Source organism: Frieseomelitta varia, unplaced genomic scaffold (assembly GCF_011392965.1).
Source record: "Frieseomelitta varia isolate USP_RPSP 00005682 unplaced genomic scaffold, Fvar_1.2 scaffold_565, whole genome shotgun sequence".
Lineage (NCBI taxonomy): Eukaryota > Metazoa > Arthropoda > Insecta > Hymenoptera > Apidae > Frieseomelitta > Frieseomelitta varia.
Window position 1 is genome coordinate 184,306 of NW_025110329.1, and position 17,186 is coordinate 201,491.

Below are 17,186 nucleotides of genomic sequence, written 5' to 3' on the forward strand. Positions count from 1 at the left end.
CTCGGAGTCGCGGAATAATCCGCTACTGTTCGAGTCCCGTTGTTGCCGGACTATCGGAACCTCACTCTCCATTGTCTTGGATAAGGCTTCTAAAAAGATTCACACTGACGTCTTCATCGAAATTGCCTTGAACTTCGCTAGCTCAACGTCCCCTTACATCAGCCGAACGATAAAACAACGTTTGATTCGTTCAACGATATCAGTGTGAAAATGCGCAAATTTTCAATTTGTCACGGCAGAGTAATATCAAACTAACTGTTAGATAATTACGCGATGATATAAAAAGTACTTTTTCGAGTGATTTTCTATAATAGTTCATTCGTTTTATGATATCTGTATGAAAATGCAAAATTTTCAATTTATCATATTCGAGTAATGTTGACGTAACTGACGATAATACGAAGAAAATGCCTTTATGTACAATGTAAATTAGGGGGAATACAAAAGAAGTAGGAAGTGATTTTCATTACTAGCTTAATTGGCTGTCTAAGGAAGGAACTTTCTACTTTTCAATGTAAGCTAGTCTGAATATTTTATACATATATTTTTCCCTTATATATATGTATATATATACTTTTTTCGAATTTTTAACTATACTGTTTTCGAATTTTTCATAAATGAATAAAAATATCCAGTCTATTGATCATTCATACTTTCTATACCAGTGTCAATATTAATGAGAATCAAAGAGAATTTTGTGTTGTAAAATAGTATACAAACATTTTTACGATTCATTCGACGCATCTCTTCAAACCTTTACCATTAACAACTTCTAATCCACTGTAATACTACGTAGTTGTAACGGTTGTATTTACATTTGTCGAAAGACAAACGGTTTATACAAATGGAATTCATTCACATAGGAGTCGAGACTAGTAAGTAAATGGATTCAACAACCAAGAGCTTCGTTTGCACCAACAAAAAACATTGAGTTCGTGTAAACGGAGCTCCACCGTGCGATGCAATTATTCCCAATATCGTGTGTCAATCACATCAAGCTTCAGCTTGAAATTTCGCGTGCATAAAGCCGAGAACCGGTAGCAGGCGGCAAACGGAGCGAGCAGGCGGCAGACAGTTCGCAAAGTCTCTAGACATTTTGTCGTGTGGCGGACACGGCGATTAGAAAATGTCGTCCGGCGTGGAGAAGACGGGCGAGCGTGGCAAACGGCAGCCGCCGCCGCCGTTGTCGTCTTCGTCTTCTTCTTCTTCGTCGTCGTCGTCGTTCGTTCGTTCGTTCATTCCACGGAGAGCAGAAGAGTACATACACAGTTGCGGACGGTGCAATCGGCCGTGCCGGTGGCGTTTCTAACAAATTAACGGCCGATATCTCTGGTCGTTTGCCCTGCTCCTCTACCTTCTGGCTCCACCTCCCGGTTGTACGGGCTGGTTCGGCGAAGCACGGCGGATCCAGCCGCCGCGCCGAGAGAGATCATTTTTGCCACGTATTTGCAAACTGAATAATAAATACGCAGATATACGCGAAGAGGCCGCGTTCCGCCTTCACGCAGCTCGCGCTACGCGCGGATTGGTCGCACCGGCCGCCGAGGGGACGGCGATATTCATTCGCCGTCTCTTCGGCTCTCGTGGACCTACTTTGTACACGCACACGTGCACGATACCTTGTTGCACGTGCACGCGGACTGTTCACGCTTAAAGAGGGGAGGCAGCGTGTGCGCGAGAATGCACGCCACTCGCTGTACCATATCCCTCTCTCGCCTGGCTCCGACGATCCTCTCGCTAGCTACTCTCTCTTACTCGTTTACCCAGTCTCTCCCGCCCCCTTCTCATCTTGGATCTTCCTTACTCCAACTAAAACGAAAGGCCGCCAGCTTCCGTCTTTTTTTCTCCCGTGCGATTCTCCTCCCTCCCGCCGTTCTTTTAATCCGCTTCACCTTCTGTATACCCTATTTCATGTGTGCTGCTCCGTGTTCCCTTTCTCTCTCTCTCTCTCTCTCTCTTCTCTCCTTTTTTTCCTTCTTTCCCTTCCTTCCTTTCTTTCTCTCTTGCTTCTCTCGCAGTTTCGCCAATGGAGATCCACCCGTTGCATCGTAGAAGATTTCCAACCTTTCCTCGCGTACCTTATATCCTCCGGTGTGTGTCTCCTCTCTTCCTCCGCCTCTTCTTCCTTCTACTAACCACCGCCGCCGCCGCCACCGTCCTTGTTCGCGTTTCTCTGTCCCCGCGTTGCGCCGCACACACGCGCCCGTGCACCACGCACACCTCGAAACGGGATCTTAGCCCCGCTGGATCGGCTCTCCCTGCCGTGTGTGTCCTTGCCGGTTGCATCGGCGTGTACACCGCCGCCGCGGCTACCGTGGCTTTCCTAAATCCCCTCGGACATCACCCCGATTACGCAGAAGTGGAAATGCGCCGGGGAGGCACCCGGCCGCGCAGAAGTTGACCGGCTGCTCTTGAAATCGTCGGCTGAAAGAATAAACCTCGTAAGATGACGGAGGACGGGGAGAAAACTGGAAGACGTGTCGAGTAAGCAGAAGCGATAATGTTGGATGTAAATGTTACAGCGCGGCGGGATGGTTGTGCATTTGCTTTGAATCGAGTGAATGAAACTCCGTTGGGCATTGAAACTTTTGAGCGTTTGTTTTGACGGGCGAGATTCGCAGAGGGATTTTGTGAAATGAGTTTCTCTGTTGATCGAGGAACTATTTCAACCAGCTTCGAAGCGATTTGAGATTTTGGAGTACGTTGCTTTTATTGGAGCAATTAGATTTCTTTTAAATTAGGAATAATTTGAAGTATTGGAAACATCGAGCTTTGAACAATCTTTCGATAGAGAGAAGCTATTTTTGGTACACAGTCGTTGTTAATAGGAAGTGACAATTACTCATAACATTGCGAATATCCACGAATTCATAGAATCTAGATAAAAGACATGCGAATCCTTTTGTAGCTCCAAATTCTATTAAAAAAGTAGAATTTGATGACATAAATTGATTGAAAAGAATTGCAAGTCAGATGTCGGTATACAATGAATTAATCGAACAACGATTTCTTCTATTTTGTCTAAAAGTTGAAAATATTTCAAGCTAACAAAAGTAATTAAATAGTTTTGTAAAATGACTGATCGAACAAAATAATCTTATAAATTATATATAGTAGGTACAACGAGTATTTAAACTCACTGACGCAAAATTGAGGCTCTCAATTCAATCATTAATAATATCCTTAATTCCCTTGTACTATCAGTTTCAATCAAATTAAGTTACATCTTCATTCAACAGAACAAACAATGACAAATACAAATGTCCCTCTTTCTATAAAACATTTCTATTACACAAATTTCTAATTTCCATATAACAAACAATCATCGTACATATGTATAGATGTGAGAAGATCGTATTCGCGTGTTAACAGTCTCGCTATTGAGGCATCATCGTCGCTGTCCGAAATGAACGAAGAAAAAGAAAACGGAATTGACTTGTCATTTCTTGCGCGATAAATCACGGACGCTCACGGTATGTTAATTTTCATCGATAAGCATTTTCTCTGCGTTGGCTGACGTGAGTAATCGTTTTTTCCAGGATGCTCATTTTCGCAGGATCTCCGCTGTTAGCAGGCCGCTGTCGCTTCATTTTTATCACGGTCCGTCTGTTCACTATACATATTTATATCCATAGACAGGCATTACTCGCTTCCTAACGCGTTAACGACTACGATACACCGTCGCTCAAAAATATATTTACACTTTTATGACTTGTGATGTACGTATGTTGTTATTATTATCAAATTGCTAAACGACTTTACGAATGCATATATGCAAAGATTGAATTATCGCAGAAATAGCAACAGTTTGAAGTGGAAAAATCAACGTTCTTATCAATGCACTTTAAGTGTCTATGAGCAATTAAATAATTAAATAATTCAGATGTCAAAGCAATCACACGCTACATTTTAAATAACACGCTTCTTGGTATTGTTTACTTTGGATACTCCAAGCCTCCGATACTCTTGAATCTCCTTTTTACTTGGATACTCCAAGCGATTTCACTATTCTGTAACATTTTGATTCAACAAAAATTGAAGTATTCTACAAAAGCTGAAAGTCATATTTATCCGCGTTAAAAAGATTGCAGCTTTTCTTCAGTAATTACACGTGAAAAAATAAATTTGCCAACTTTACATATTTTTCCACGGTTCAGAATGGTTTAGATCTTTCTCAAGACAGATGTGAATTAAAAAAAAAAAAAAAAAATGTTCATATATTTTTGAGTAGCAGTATAACGTCGCTGCGTTGTGTCATGGCCGCGTATATAGAAGCAGGTGAACGAAGGCCGACCGAGCGCGCTGTTTTTCTCGGTTTACTTTACGGTTCTTTGAATGTCGTTCTTCTTCCGTTTATTGTTGCGTTTCGTTCATACGCGTTGACCCGCTTAGCGCGCGGCGTTTTTAGTTACGCGCCGGGACTCGCGCGATACCGCACGCGGATATTACAGGAACGACGAAGCACACAGCCGCGGAGACTCCTTTCACTGGAGTCTACCAGTCATCGAAAAGAGATTAAGGATGTTCTATTATTAGAAGATTCTGCATTTTGTTCAGCCGTGTCTATTATCTCGTTATCTCTATGTCGAACGAAGAACTTTGTTCGCCTTGTTTCCAAATTAATTGTTGGAATATTACTATTTATTATGCATATTGTTTGCTGTTACTGTTATTATCACTGATATCAATTCTCAGGATATCATTAAGAAATTATAACTCATATCATCTGCATGTAATACAATATATGTGTAGGTAAAATCATGTGAATTTCTCTGAAATTTATTAGTATCAACACGAAAGAGAAATCATAAACTCGACGCCGATCCTTCATGCAGATAAGACAATCAATTTTGATTTATAGGCTCGCTACTTATATGATTGTCAGCAATTAAGAATAATGATCTTACATTAATTTAAAGTATAAATTCAAACGCACGTTTGATTTTATCATATCTTTGTTTTCTCTCATCTCCATCAGATACTGTTCTTACAAACGTATTTTGTTACTCTACAGCCAGCTTCTTCAACAATTTATTTTGCGCTTCATTATGCTTTAACATCGAATTCAACATGGATATTGAATTTGTGTCTTCGTTTTGAGTCTTTCATTTTTAACAATATTATTGATCCAATGTATCGATTCCATTCTAAATAATACAGACGATAACTGAATTGTGACGATTAGACAATTTATGTCTCTGCCTTTTCGGCTTAATATTTGAATCTTTTAAATGTTCAGTTTATACGCTCGGTTTTGCGTTCACTATCCCGTAGCATGCTAGACGAGTGCACACGTGCGTTCATTCCATATGCATATGAAAACAGTTCCGCGGTTTTGGATCGACAATCGGGTCGAAGAGATTCGCTTCCGATATTGTTTTCAATATACCGATCATTTAGGAAAAGCTGGATCAAATTTTCCTTATTTACAAGTAGATGGTGAATTTTTATATAGCGTATTTATAATGCAAGCTTTGTATTATAAATTTTGTATCATTTCATATTATTTTATATCACAAGTACATATTATTTTATATCACAAGTGAAACTCATATAATATAAAAAAATAGAGAAAATATCTAAAAGCTATTATATTTTTATGATATTTAGTACTTACGTAAGACAATTTTCTGCTATGGTTCAATTGCTTTAATTACACCCTTCAAAATTCAGCAGTTTATTCACAAACTTACATAATAACAACTTTCTTGTTAGAAAACTTGTTTTCTCTGATATGAGTGATTTTTTAAGAAAAGTAATTGTAGTCTAGATTTTGTAAGGCGAATAGTATAGATTTGGAGACAAAAGATAATCCTAAATGTGAAATATTTAAACAATTGTCAACTTTTTCTGCACATATAAATTCATCTTTCTCATTTGTGTTGTTAGTAATATTTTAACATCTTCAATGAAAAACCTCAACTTATGCTATCAAACTTCCAAATAAAGCACTAACAATACCAGCAAAAGCATTAAAGAAAAAAATCAGACCACAAAGGAAATCAACGCACTTACTTCTTTTCCTGAGAACCAGTTCCGCCATCCACTCGACCCGCGACGCAGGTTATGTACACGTTCGAACGCTCATCACCCGTACGGAGGTTTAATTGAATTATAATTCGCCAGCGACGTCGGTATGTTTCGTGTTTGCTGATAATTAACACGGTCGGCCAGTCTGTAGTTACTTTCTTGGAATACGGTCCCCTGTAACGAAGCGTTCAGCGTTAACGAAGCGTTAAAGCGAGCCAGCTGCGTTCGACTAACGCAAGGAATAAACAGGCGGAATACAAAGCGTGTAATTACCAGGTGATCATTCCTAATAACAGAATAACGCGTCCGTACGATCGTACGTCCGTCTATCGAAACGTCGGCATCCCAGCCAGGAAGATGAAAGTCAACGATTCGCGCGATTCAATCGAGGAAATCGTAATTCTCGATTCTTCTTCGTCGCCGCCTTTTAGTTCTTCGTCTTTCGCAGTTTGTCGCTCTTTCCGCGATATTGGAGAGACACAGCTGGCGGCTCGTATATCCCATCGTGTGCACGTAGGTACGTACGTGCGCACTGTCTATAATCTTCGCGGTGGTACGGGGGGAATTTTTTATTTCGCGCGCTTGTGATGACACCCACATGGTCTCCTAGAGCCGCTTCGCGCGATTCGCATAAAAGCCACCACCAATCTATATGGACGCAACCTTTCTCTTCTCGTGTGTGTTAATCAATCTGCTACCTACGCTTTCAATTATGTAACAACGGCATTACTCGGCGTCCGAGGAAATTCAGAAAGGACGGTTTCGAGGCTGGGGCGTGCACTCGAATCTTCTAACCTCTCTTCCCACCGAATGTGATTCTCGTTGATTCTCGCTTATATTAATTTAGTGATTCGCTTATTTACTCGTCTAACCTCGTTTAATTGTCTTGCGATTCTTCTCGAGACACGTTACTTCTCGTTCACTTGCCACAACTGGAAAAATTTTTCGAATTATCAATAGGTTAACAATAGTTCACAAAACAATAGGAAAATTGCCGCGGTATTCGAATTACGAAAATCTTATTCATTTATCTTCGTAATTTGACCGGTAGAGGGCAATTATGTCGCTCATTTGCGATACTGTACTTATTAGTATATTCCATGAAGATGTCGCCTATGAATTTCGCTCCGTGTGTCAGTGGCAAACAAGTGCGCATTAATCAAGTGAAAAGTGTATCATTTTGAACCGCGTCATTTCTTTTTTGATTTTCTAAAGGAAAGAGGAAAAGATTGACGAAATAATTTCGAATTCTGTCGGAAAATTATTTTTTACTTTCGGGCACAAGCATAGCCTTCAAATTCTATCATTTTTGTTGTGACTGAGCGATTCGTACTTACCTCGTTACATCGTTGGAAGCAAAATGTTGAAAAATTATATGTGATTTGTTTTTCAATAATGTAGTCTTGCAATTCGAAAATAAAATGAAGATAAAAAATTGAACGAAGTTTTGTGATTCCGTAGGAGTGCGTGAAACAAACTGACTGATGAAAAAATGGCGGTCGTTTCTAATGCGTTTCGGCGGGTAACCAGAGCAAGGGATGCCGGGAAAAATCTTGCAAACGTCGTCCAAACTGTAGTGGAGCAAGGGATGCCGGGAAAAATCTTGCAAACATCGTTCAAACTGTAATAGAGCAAGGAATGCCGGGAAAAATCTTGCAAACGTCGTCTAAACTGTAATAGAGCAAGGGATGTCGGGAAAATTCTTGCAAACGTCGTTCGAAGTCCTGCGTAACAAACAGTAGCTGAAGGTAATTATTATTATTATTATTGTTATTATTACTGATATTATATTACAAATTGACATTATAATAAATTGACATTATGTTTAATACAAAGGCATAGTAAATGGAGAATACAATTACAAATATCCATGTAATTGTTGAATGTTAAGGTTAAGTATCACATTTTGAAATTTAATTTTATATAACTATCTATTGTTGCACTGTCGTATATCATCAATGTGCCATTAGGAAAATATCAAATGACTTATTTATAATAATTACTATATTTTCCAGATTTCCAATTGGAATGGACTGTCAGAATTAACTGTGATCCTTCTCTTTTACGAGTAAATGAAATTATTGTTAATTGCAGCAGGAGAATTGAGAATAAATCTATTAAATAAATGCTGTGAGACATCGTTGATTTTAAGAATTCAAGAATTAAACGGAGATCTTTCATAATCATTTCAACTGGTCAGAAGAATTGACGTTCTATTTATAATTATGATCTGGAATCGATATTCTGGTAAGCATCATTTATCGTGTAAATAATTTGTTGGAAAATACCGTACCGCTAGTGGGAATTTCAATGATGCGACATTCGCGACGGGAATCACTTCGATTGATTGGAATCGATTTTCTCAGTATCCGAACGACGGTTCGGCCGAGGGAATTACCAAGAATGACGGCATGGTATTTGAAAACACGTGTACCAATAGACGTACTAAAAGACAAATAAATATAATAGAGATTCAATGTAACGGAATGAATAAACTTTCGACGTAAATTTTGGTGTAAAGTGTATCTGGTCTTACATACAACAATCAAATTGTCGACAACAATCGAATATGTGGGCCAGACACGCTCCTGCGATCGCATAATAGTTGTAGTAGAAATAGGTCATACATGTTCACACTATCGGGCGGATGCGAAAAATTTTACTTTTAAATAATTGACCTGAGACGTGGTTTCCTTTTTATATACAGAAAGCCACGCATGTTATGACAACACGAAAGAAAAAAAATAGCAAAAATAGGGAATATGCTGCAACGTATGTCGAATAAATTTCATTTTCTAGTATTCTATATCTAACCGTTATATTTTATATTCTATATATAATAATATTTTAACAACTTGTGGAATATTTTTTTTCTTTTGACAATTAATCTTCTCATTTTTCAATTGAAAAATGTGCAAAACGTAATACAACTTTCGTCCATTGATAAAAATGCCCAAAGTTACTAGAATCGAACGTTTTTACCAAGTAGATCGAACCCGAAAAATTGTAATACCGCTCAGAACCGCGGTTCCCTGATGGTCGAGCGATGGCGCAGAGATGCCGCCTATGCACGGGCGTATCCACGAGGCCGCATTCGCGCGAGGGGAAGACCGGACGAAGCGAAACAGCCTGCGAGAAGGCCGCGTCGAGAGCGAGAGAACAGCGAACGGATCGACAAAGCCAGAGCCTAGACGTGGAGACTGAAGAAGAGAGGGAGAAAGAAAGAAAGACAGACCGCAGCGTAATAAGAAGGGGGCGAAGAGATGCGACAAAGACCGCGCAGAGTATCCTCCACGCCGTCGTTACGTCCGTGCACACACGTGAACATACCTGTGCGACGTCGGTGTAGATCAGGTCGCGAATCCGCGGCGCGGTCGCGGCAGAGAAACATAGAAAGCCAGGGCGCCGCCACTGGGTGCTGTGAGTGAGTGTGGCCGGCGCGCGGTGGTTCGGCCTGGGCCGAGTCGAGTCGAGCGGAGTCGAGGGGAGTCGATCGGAGTCGAGTCGACTCGACTCGAGTCGCAAGTCACCTCCGCTCACCTCACGGCGCACTCGACTTCAGTCCGCGCTCGAGTCGTGCACCACGGAACACGCGAGAGTTAGCCGGGGCCGGCTGCCGCGATCGAGTTGGACGCACGCGCTCGACCAGCCAATCGACCAGAGATCAACGATAGACAGGACCACCGCACGTTCCGTGCCTGGATCGCGTTGACCGTCGATCGATCGACGTTTAAATTAGAACGAACTAGGAAATTCTAATTGGAAATTTGAATTACTTTTGGGAGTACGCGTGAGATAGATATACAAAGAAAGAGAGAGGGGGAGAGAGAGAGAGAGAGAGAGAAACTGGAAAGAAAAAAAAAACGCTAGAAAAGAGATTTTCGTCGGGACGGAGAATTCTCGATGGAAGAATTCGAATAGTGGCGTGAATCTCACGCTAAAAATCAACGCATAACGCGCTTAAAATCACCGACCGCCGTTGTATTATGTCACACTCCCACGCGAGCGACGGCCGCCGCTGCCGGCACGACGGTGAACCGAGCCAACGTCGTCGTCGTTTGACATTTCCACGAGCGCGGAGCAGTTAACGCGAATCACGGGTGTTCGTGCGACCGTTCATGCCGCTATTTTGTGCACGCATCGGCCGAGCCAGTGTTGTGCTACGTCGCGATCACATCGTCATCTCAGTCATCATTGTCGTCGTCATTGTCGTCATCGTGATCATGGTCAACGGGTGACGAACCAGCCGTTCGTAGTCGTGATACTATATATATATATAAGCGAGCGATTTCCACGAGAATCTCGTTATCAGGCTCTCAGCGACTTACCTGGTGACTTATTACTCGCGATCGGTCCTGGCGTTTCCTACACGCCGTCCGTGTACGTGAGTACGTATACGAGCGCATGACACACGCGGCTGTCGATCGTAAACGCTCGCCGATCGCTTCACGGAATCGTGAAAGAGATCGTCGACGCTCGATACGGTACAAGACTTCGTTGGTGTTCCTTTCGAATCAGCCAGTGCAATTCATCGAGACAATTGTGGGAAATTAGAAGATCCCGAAGTGAATCGACGAGAAGATTAAACGTGTATCATCCGAGGAGCACCCAGGAGACTATAAGGTAACGCAACACAATTGGGTTGAAATTTGGCGCCCGTTTCACTTTGGCGACGGAGATTTGATCGATGCGAGGGGACACGCGCGATGTGTCCGTCGTATCGGTGGTCGAAAGGATGATGGATGATCGATGAAGGATTATGTCTGTCCGAAGCCGGGTGCAAACGGCCGATACGTACTTGTTGCATTCGATCTTGCATTCGTGTACGATTCGGTATCAAGTTTATGTATTTGTAACCCTTGAATGGATTTACAATTTGGAATTCATGAATATAGAGAAACAAATTTTCCTTTGCAAAATTGAAAATATAACGAAATAATAGATTGTGTAAGTTTTCAAGTAACGACATCAACATATAATATAATCATTGATTTAAAATTGACCTGGAGCACAACAATCCTAACGATCCATTTAAGGGTTACCACTATTGACTATCATGCGTTTATGCGTTTTATCCATCGGATACCAACCAAAATATTTAATTTTATAGAATGAAAGCACTCTCATTCTCATATTACTTAATACTTTTCGTCAATGATGTTTATTTAATTTTAATCGTCAATCACACGCACATAGGTACGTTATTGAAGTAGCAAAGCAAAGCTACTGAACAGTGGCAGTGTCAAACTCTGAATTTCGCAGAACTGCGACATACAGTGTCACAATTACGAAATCCCACGAAATCGTGTCGCTGATCCGCGCTAGATCGAAATTTCGCGTCCAAGTCCGCGGCCGCGACCCGGGTCGTGACTCGGGGCTATGAAATCGGTAATGAGCTGTAAATCTCGAAGGCGAGCTGTGCACGTTAACGCCGGGCCGCGCATGTGAGTCAGAGACGCTGCGCGAGGGCAGCGGGACGATACCGTCGATACACACAGGCCCAGCATCCAAGCCGAGTAATTCTTTTCCCTTACGGTAGGAAATCGAAGGAAAGGATAATAAGCGAGAAATACACTCTCTCTTAGCCGGCGGCCGGTTTCGTCGTAGCGGCGCGCGTGGGTGTGCAAAAGGGAAAGAGACGAGGTGGTGGAGGAGGGGGCGGGAGGGCGAGAGGGAACGCGCGCGCTTCGAGTCGATTTTTCGAAAATCCAGCGTGAAACCTTCGTTAACGGGTGATCCGAGAGTCGATAACCGAGTTCGTGCGGCGATCGATCGGCCGATCGATATCCGGCCGATCTCCATCGGGGCTTCGTGTGTCGAAAATCGAAACGGCAACGAGCTGTTTAGCTTCGCGTTTAGAAGATTGTGTCTGACTGATCCTTTTTTTTTTTTACGTACTTTTTTTAATCTATACTATGTTCGTTTCATCCTTTATATCCTTACGGTACGTAAAAAAAGTGTCGGTGTTTAAAAAGACGTGGGAATTCGTGAGTTGCTAACGAAAATATTTGTACGTATTGTATGGCATTGCATCGTATTTTTTCCGATTTGCCATATTTAACGCAATGTAGTAGTCTCTTTTGTCTGAATCTCTAGAATGTTATATCATTAAAATAGAATGTCCTATAGCAGATGGTCTCTCTTCTGTAATATTCGAATGTTTAGCGAGCGATGATAGAAAAATTTAAAAATAGGCCATAGGTAACTGAATTCTGGACAGACATTCTGTCGAGCTGACTTTCATTCCATAAGCGGTTACATATTGTAAAAATTTTGGTGTCGTTTAGTCTGTCAGTGGTTTGAGTCTCTATCGCGTAGCAAGGATTTCTAGACCAGTTCGCTGAATTCGATCTTTCCTTCGCGTGGGTGTTGCTTATTAGAGTTAGGTATATAGATGTTCTCGAGCGTGCGAGTTCGATACGAGGGTGAAATTAACATTTGATAGCAATAAAGAAAGTGGGTCTTGTAAAGGTTTATCGTTCGGTGATTGATCTTTCTTTTCGATAATTGAACCGAGGAAGGTAAATGTTACGAGTAACTGCACTCAGTTGTTTATCTATATAAATTGTTTAATCTTGGAGAACTCCTCAAGAGAGAGGGACGAACCACAAAAGTCAGCAGGAAATTCTCAAAATTTCCTTTATTTATCGTCATCATATACATTCAACTTTGATATTCAACAGATAGAAAAAGCATTTCTAGTGTCGTGATTTAATAATTTACAATAAGAAGTATTCGTATCATTCTCTCGCAATTGGCAATTTCGAGCGATTTATATCTTCTTACAATACAACACAAATTTCAAAATGCATTCGAAATCAGTGAGAATGTTAATGAATCTGAATTATATATACATACTGTCATTGAAAAGAATTTTAAAAATATATATTGCAAAACAATGTCAGTCGTTGTTAATGATAGTGAGTGATAATGTCTGTCAATTTCGGCGCTATCTCTTCGTATAAACTGGATGATAAGAAATAGAGAAAGGCAATGTTGGTAGAGTTCGATGAAAAAATGGCATAACCGAATGACAGTTACTCGGGCGAGATCTGCCGAGTTTAATATACTAAGTTAATGCAAAATAAGAGTGCTAAGTTTGATGTGAATACTAAATTTAATACCATAATTTTGTCCATCTGTGGCAGCTAACGAACAACAACGAACCTGACGACTTTATTTTCGACTTGTGTTGTTATTCCAGTTAGAGTTAGAGCTCTACAAGTTTCTGAAAGGCACAGATAAATAATTTAGGGAGTGATTCCGCAAAAACAATCGTAAATAAACGTTCAAGGCGAATGAATCAGCGAAGCTATGCAAAAAGATACAAAATCTAGATATAAACATTGTATGTACAACATCTACGCTTTATTTAATAATCACTCAGGGTCGAAGATATTAAAGAATATTTCTGCAACTCAGCTTCAGTTTTACTTGCTTCATTTTGTAAGGAGAAAGTGTCTAGGAAGAAGTATATTGAAACTCATTGTCAGTGTAGTTGTCAAGCGTTTGTTTAAAGAATAAAAATTTCATTGAGTCTGTACAAAATCGATCGGCGAGACAAGGTATCGATACGCAGGGACACTCGTGACTCGAGGACGAAGGTTAAATCGTTACAGTATCGTTTTTTTACCTGCGTAGTTCCGAAATTACGTTTCCACGTTATGAAACATCATGCGTAGAGTGTTCTATGATCTTCAGAAACATTATCATCATCTACCAAGGCTAAAAGGTATGCACAGTCCTCCAGTTAGTTATTACTGCTTCATTTTCAGCTTCATGCTGAATCGCATAATCTCCGCGTGTCGTCAAAGTCCGGCTTCGCGTTGAAATTTTCTGTCATCGATTTTTAATACGCACTCCTTCTTTCATTTTCTACAAATCGATTTCAACGTGTAATTTCTCGTCGATGTGTTAAACTATAGATATTCTGATAATATAGATGTTGAACATGGATATTACTTCGTGCGAATGGATTTAAATTTACAAATTTTCGTCGAAACATTACAATTAAATCATAATTCGAATAATTGAAAACTACAAAAGAAAAATGTGATAAGTCACACTTTCTATTTTTTTTTTTTAAATTTGTTACGTTTGTTAAAATTGTTGTTTCAATCTCTTCAAAATTACTGTTTGTCCAAAATACTGGTTTTAATAATTATCAGCTGAAAAATATAGCTTGTATCTTTAGATAGTAGATTGCTTCCATCTTCAATTATATATATCGTATTAAAATTGTTTCTTAATCGTAATAAATTGAGTATTTGAGAGTACAATATAATATACATAATATACATTTGAGAATGTAATTAAAAAAGATAGAACCTCGGTGGAGAATTATTTTGCATACTAAATATTGTGTACTAAGTAATTATTTGAATGTCTACACTCTCTGCAATTTTGCACTTGGAAATTTCCTGCAAATGAATAGAAATCCGCAATCTAGTCTGAACATAATTTCATCCGCCGGAGAGTGCAATATAATATACATAATATACATTTGAGAATGTAATTAAAAAAAAAAAAATTAGAACTTCGGTGGAGAATTATTTTTCATACTTCAAATATTATACTGAGCAATATTATTTGAATGTGTACACTCTCTGCAATTTTGCACTTGGAAATTTCCTGCAAATGAATAGAAATCCGCAATCTAGTCTGAACATTATTCTATCCGCCGGAGAAGCATATTTCCTTGTGCAAAGTTGTTCCAAGAATGCCGCAAACTTTTGAACAGTTGATCTATCTCGCCGAAGCGCTAAATACACTCGCGTTAACGCGCTGCAATTTCACACTCGGTGTACAACTTGAAAACGATAACGAGGTACGATCTTGATAAAGCACGGTAAGCAAGATTTGCGTTATTAACCAATAATTGATAAATCACGATTGACAATGGACGTTTCTTCAAAGGTGCATCGGCTAATCTTCCCACATTCGTCGTCACGTTGCCGTGTGGACGTGTTGGCCGATGGCCACGTTCTTTCGAATTTTACCGGTGCATAATAAATCGGAACTTGCGCCATCGGGACGTGCCCTCGTCATATGAAATCGAACGACCTCGTCGTCGTTCGACGTCGTAACAGTCTAGCCGATAATACACGGCGATTCGAGAGGTCAGGTCGGATTCGATGGTCTCTACCAACCTAAGGAGGAGGTAAAACGCGTCGTCTAGCTAGCCACATTGAGCGTGTCCGTCGCACGAATAACGCTACAACGAGGCCGCAAATCGAGTTTGGAAAAAATTTCTCACGTTACACGATTCTTCTTTATTAAATTTCATTTCAAAATTTCGCGGAGTTTGAGCGTCGAGATCGAACGACATCATTGTAACAGACAATGTATCGTACAACGTAAGGTGTGTATAGTGTTTGAGACGTGACGTTGCTTGTAATGTATTTAATGTCGTATAGAGTGATTTCTTATTTCTTTTTCTCTCTTTTTTTTTTTTGTTTTTTTTGCACGAAAAACTTGGAGAGTTTGAACGAAGCGATTTGTTTTAGATTTAGGTAAAACGCCAGGTTGGAAATTTAACTTATAAATTGACATGATTGGAATGGATATGTGATGCATATACTATAGTAATTTATTCCCTGCGTTGGAGATATTTCAGGTAGATATAGATTTTTTATTTTGCATTTGAAATTAGAATTCGAAGAATAAGCGGAGACACCAGTTTAGAAATTCAGTTCGTAGATCGATACGATTCGAATTGACAGTGTTTAAAGACCTCGTACAGATTTTGCAATTAGTGTAATTGCGGTGTAGAGGGATTTTCATTTTCTGCGCGCGGAGAATTTAAAAAAAATTGAAGGATTGATTTATTTTCAAGGTAAAACACACCGAGTTTTGAGAGTCCAATTCGTAAATCATTGATTGAAATTGATAACACGTGCGATAATGTAAAGACATACTTTATACAGCCGTTGCGTAGAACTGGATTAGCTAGCTGGTCGAATGAGTTTATAGTTTGGTGAAATATGAGATACTTTTGGTTGTTTGTTGCTCAAGTGTCTACCACTTTGTCATTCAATGTAACGCCAAATGTTGAATGTATAGTAAACTCGTAGATCTTTTTCTTATTTCTCTTTCTGATTGATATTTCTAAATTCAAAGATATGATTATCCATCTATCTACTGTTATCATCGTCGTAATTAACCACTGAATATGTTATTTACTGCAATTTTTTTTATTAATAATAATAATTTCTATTAATATTAAATAATCGGCTAATTTCGGGAGTGATTTGGAAGTTCTATTAAGAATTTACCAAATTTGATTAATAATTATGATCTAAGAAGAAAATAAACATGTAAATGGATGAATAAATAGACTTATGATATGCTTTTTGTATTTTTCGTCGCTAATCAGTGAAAATCACGCGACGAACTTGGGGAAATTCTAAAGCCACGATATATAAAAATGTATTTGAAATATTCAAAGTGGAACATTTATTACAACACTCAACAGATGATACGAATTTTCATTTAGGTTTCGTTCCTTTCAATTAAATTAACAAAATTGCAAAATTCTATCGAAACATTTGTAGAAAAAACTCATCTCCAGAATCTTCGTCTCTTATTTTTTAAAATTTTCTAGTTTCTCTATCATTTCAATTTTCGCAAAGAACTCTACTGCATACTTTTCAGTCCAGGAGCGTCCTTGTCTCGTATTTTCCAATCTCTAATTTTCTAGAGGGAGAGAGGGGGAAAAATATAAAATCCGTGTTTGAATTTTCACGGAATGTTCGCTCGAGTCCGTACGAGTAAACGCGATAAACTTAGAATTTAAAGTGATACACGGAGGCGCGCGTACTCGCTATCTGCATATTCCTACGTATACATACATACGATACGTACGCGCGTACGCGTTGCAAACGAACGAAGGTCTCAATCGTTGCAAGGCATAACGCAATAATAATCATAATGCCAGATCGATACGCGATATTCGTTGCATCGCACGGTGTATGTCATTACAAGGATGGAGGCACGAAAGCACACGGAATGCCGCGGAGTCGCGTAACGATGTCACGCTGAAAAATTCGCTTAAATTATCGGTTTCTTCGCCGCGAGAGTCGCATGTCCCTTTTTCTTCGCGTGCCAACCTTCTCTCTCTCTCTCTCTCTCTCTCGCTCTTCCTCCGTTCTTTTCCT

The 17,186-nt window shown here is 39.8% G+C and overlaps 1 protein-coding gene and 1 pseudogene across 6 annotated transcripts in view; both read left to right on the plus strand.

The window, feature by feature from the left end:
• The first annotated feature begins 844 nt into the window (after positions 1 to 844).
• Positions 845 to 2,189, plus strand: LOC122534008 (annotated as a pseudogene).
• Positions 2,190 to 7,122: 4,933 nt separating this feature from the next.
• The window catches only part of LOC122534000 (putative transcription factor SOX-15), a 91,466-nt gene continuing 81,402 nt past the window's right edge, over positions 7,123 to 17,186 (plus strand). The window contains exons 1-5 of one of the 6 annotated variants that reach the window (XM_043664239.1): positions 7,123 to 7,407; positions 7,492 to 7,778; positions 7,867 to 7,921; positions 8,046 to 8,277; positions 9,020 to 10,653. The gene's annotated coding sequence lies outside the window, so the exon portion shown is untranslated. Of the gene's footprint in view, positions 7,408 to 7,491; positions 7,779 to 7,866; positions 7,922 to 8,045; positions 8,278 to 9,019; positions 10,654 to 14,696; positions 15,392 to 17,186 lie in introns of those variants that run through there. The other 5 variants (XM_043664241.1, XM_043664242.1, XM_043664240.1 and 2 more) reach the window with 5 other exon arrangements.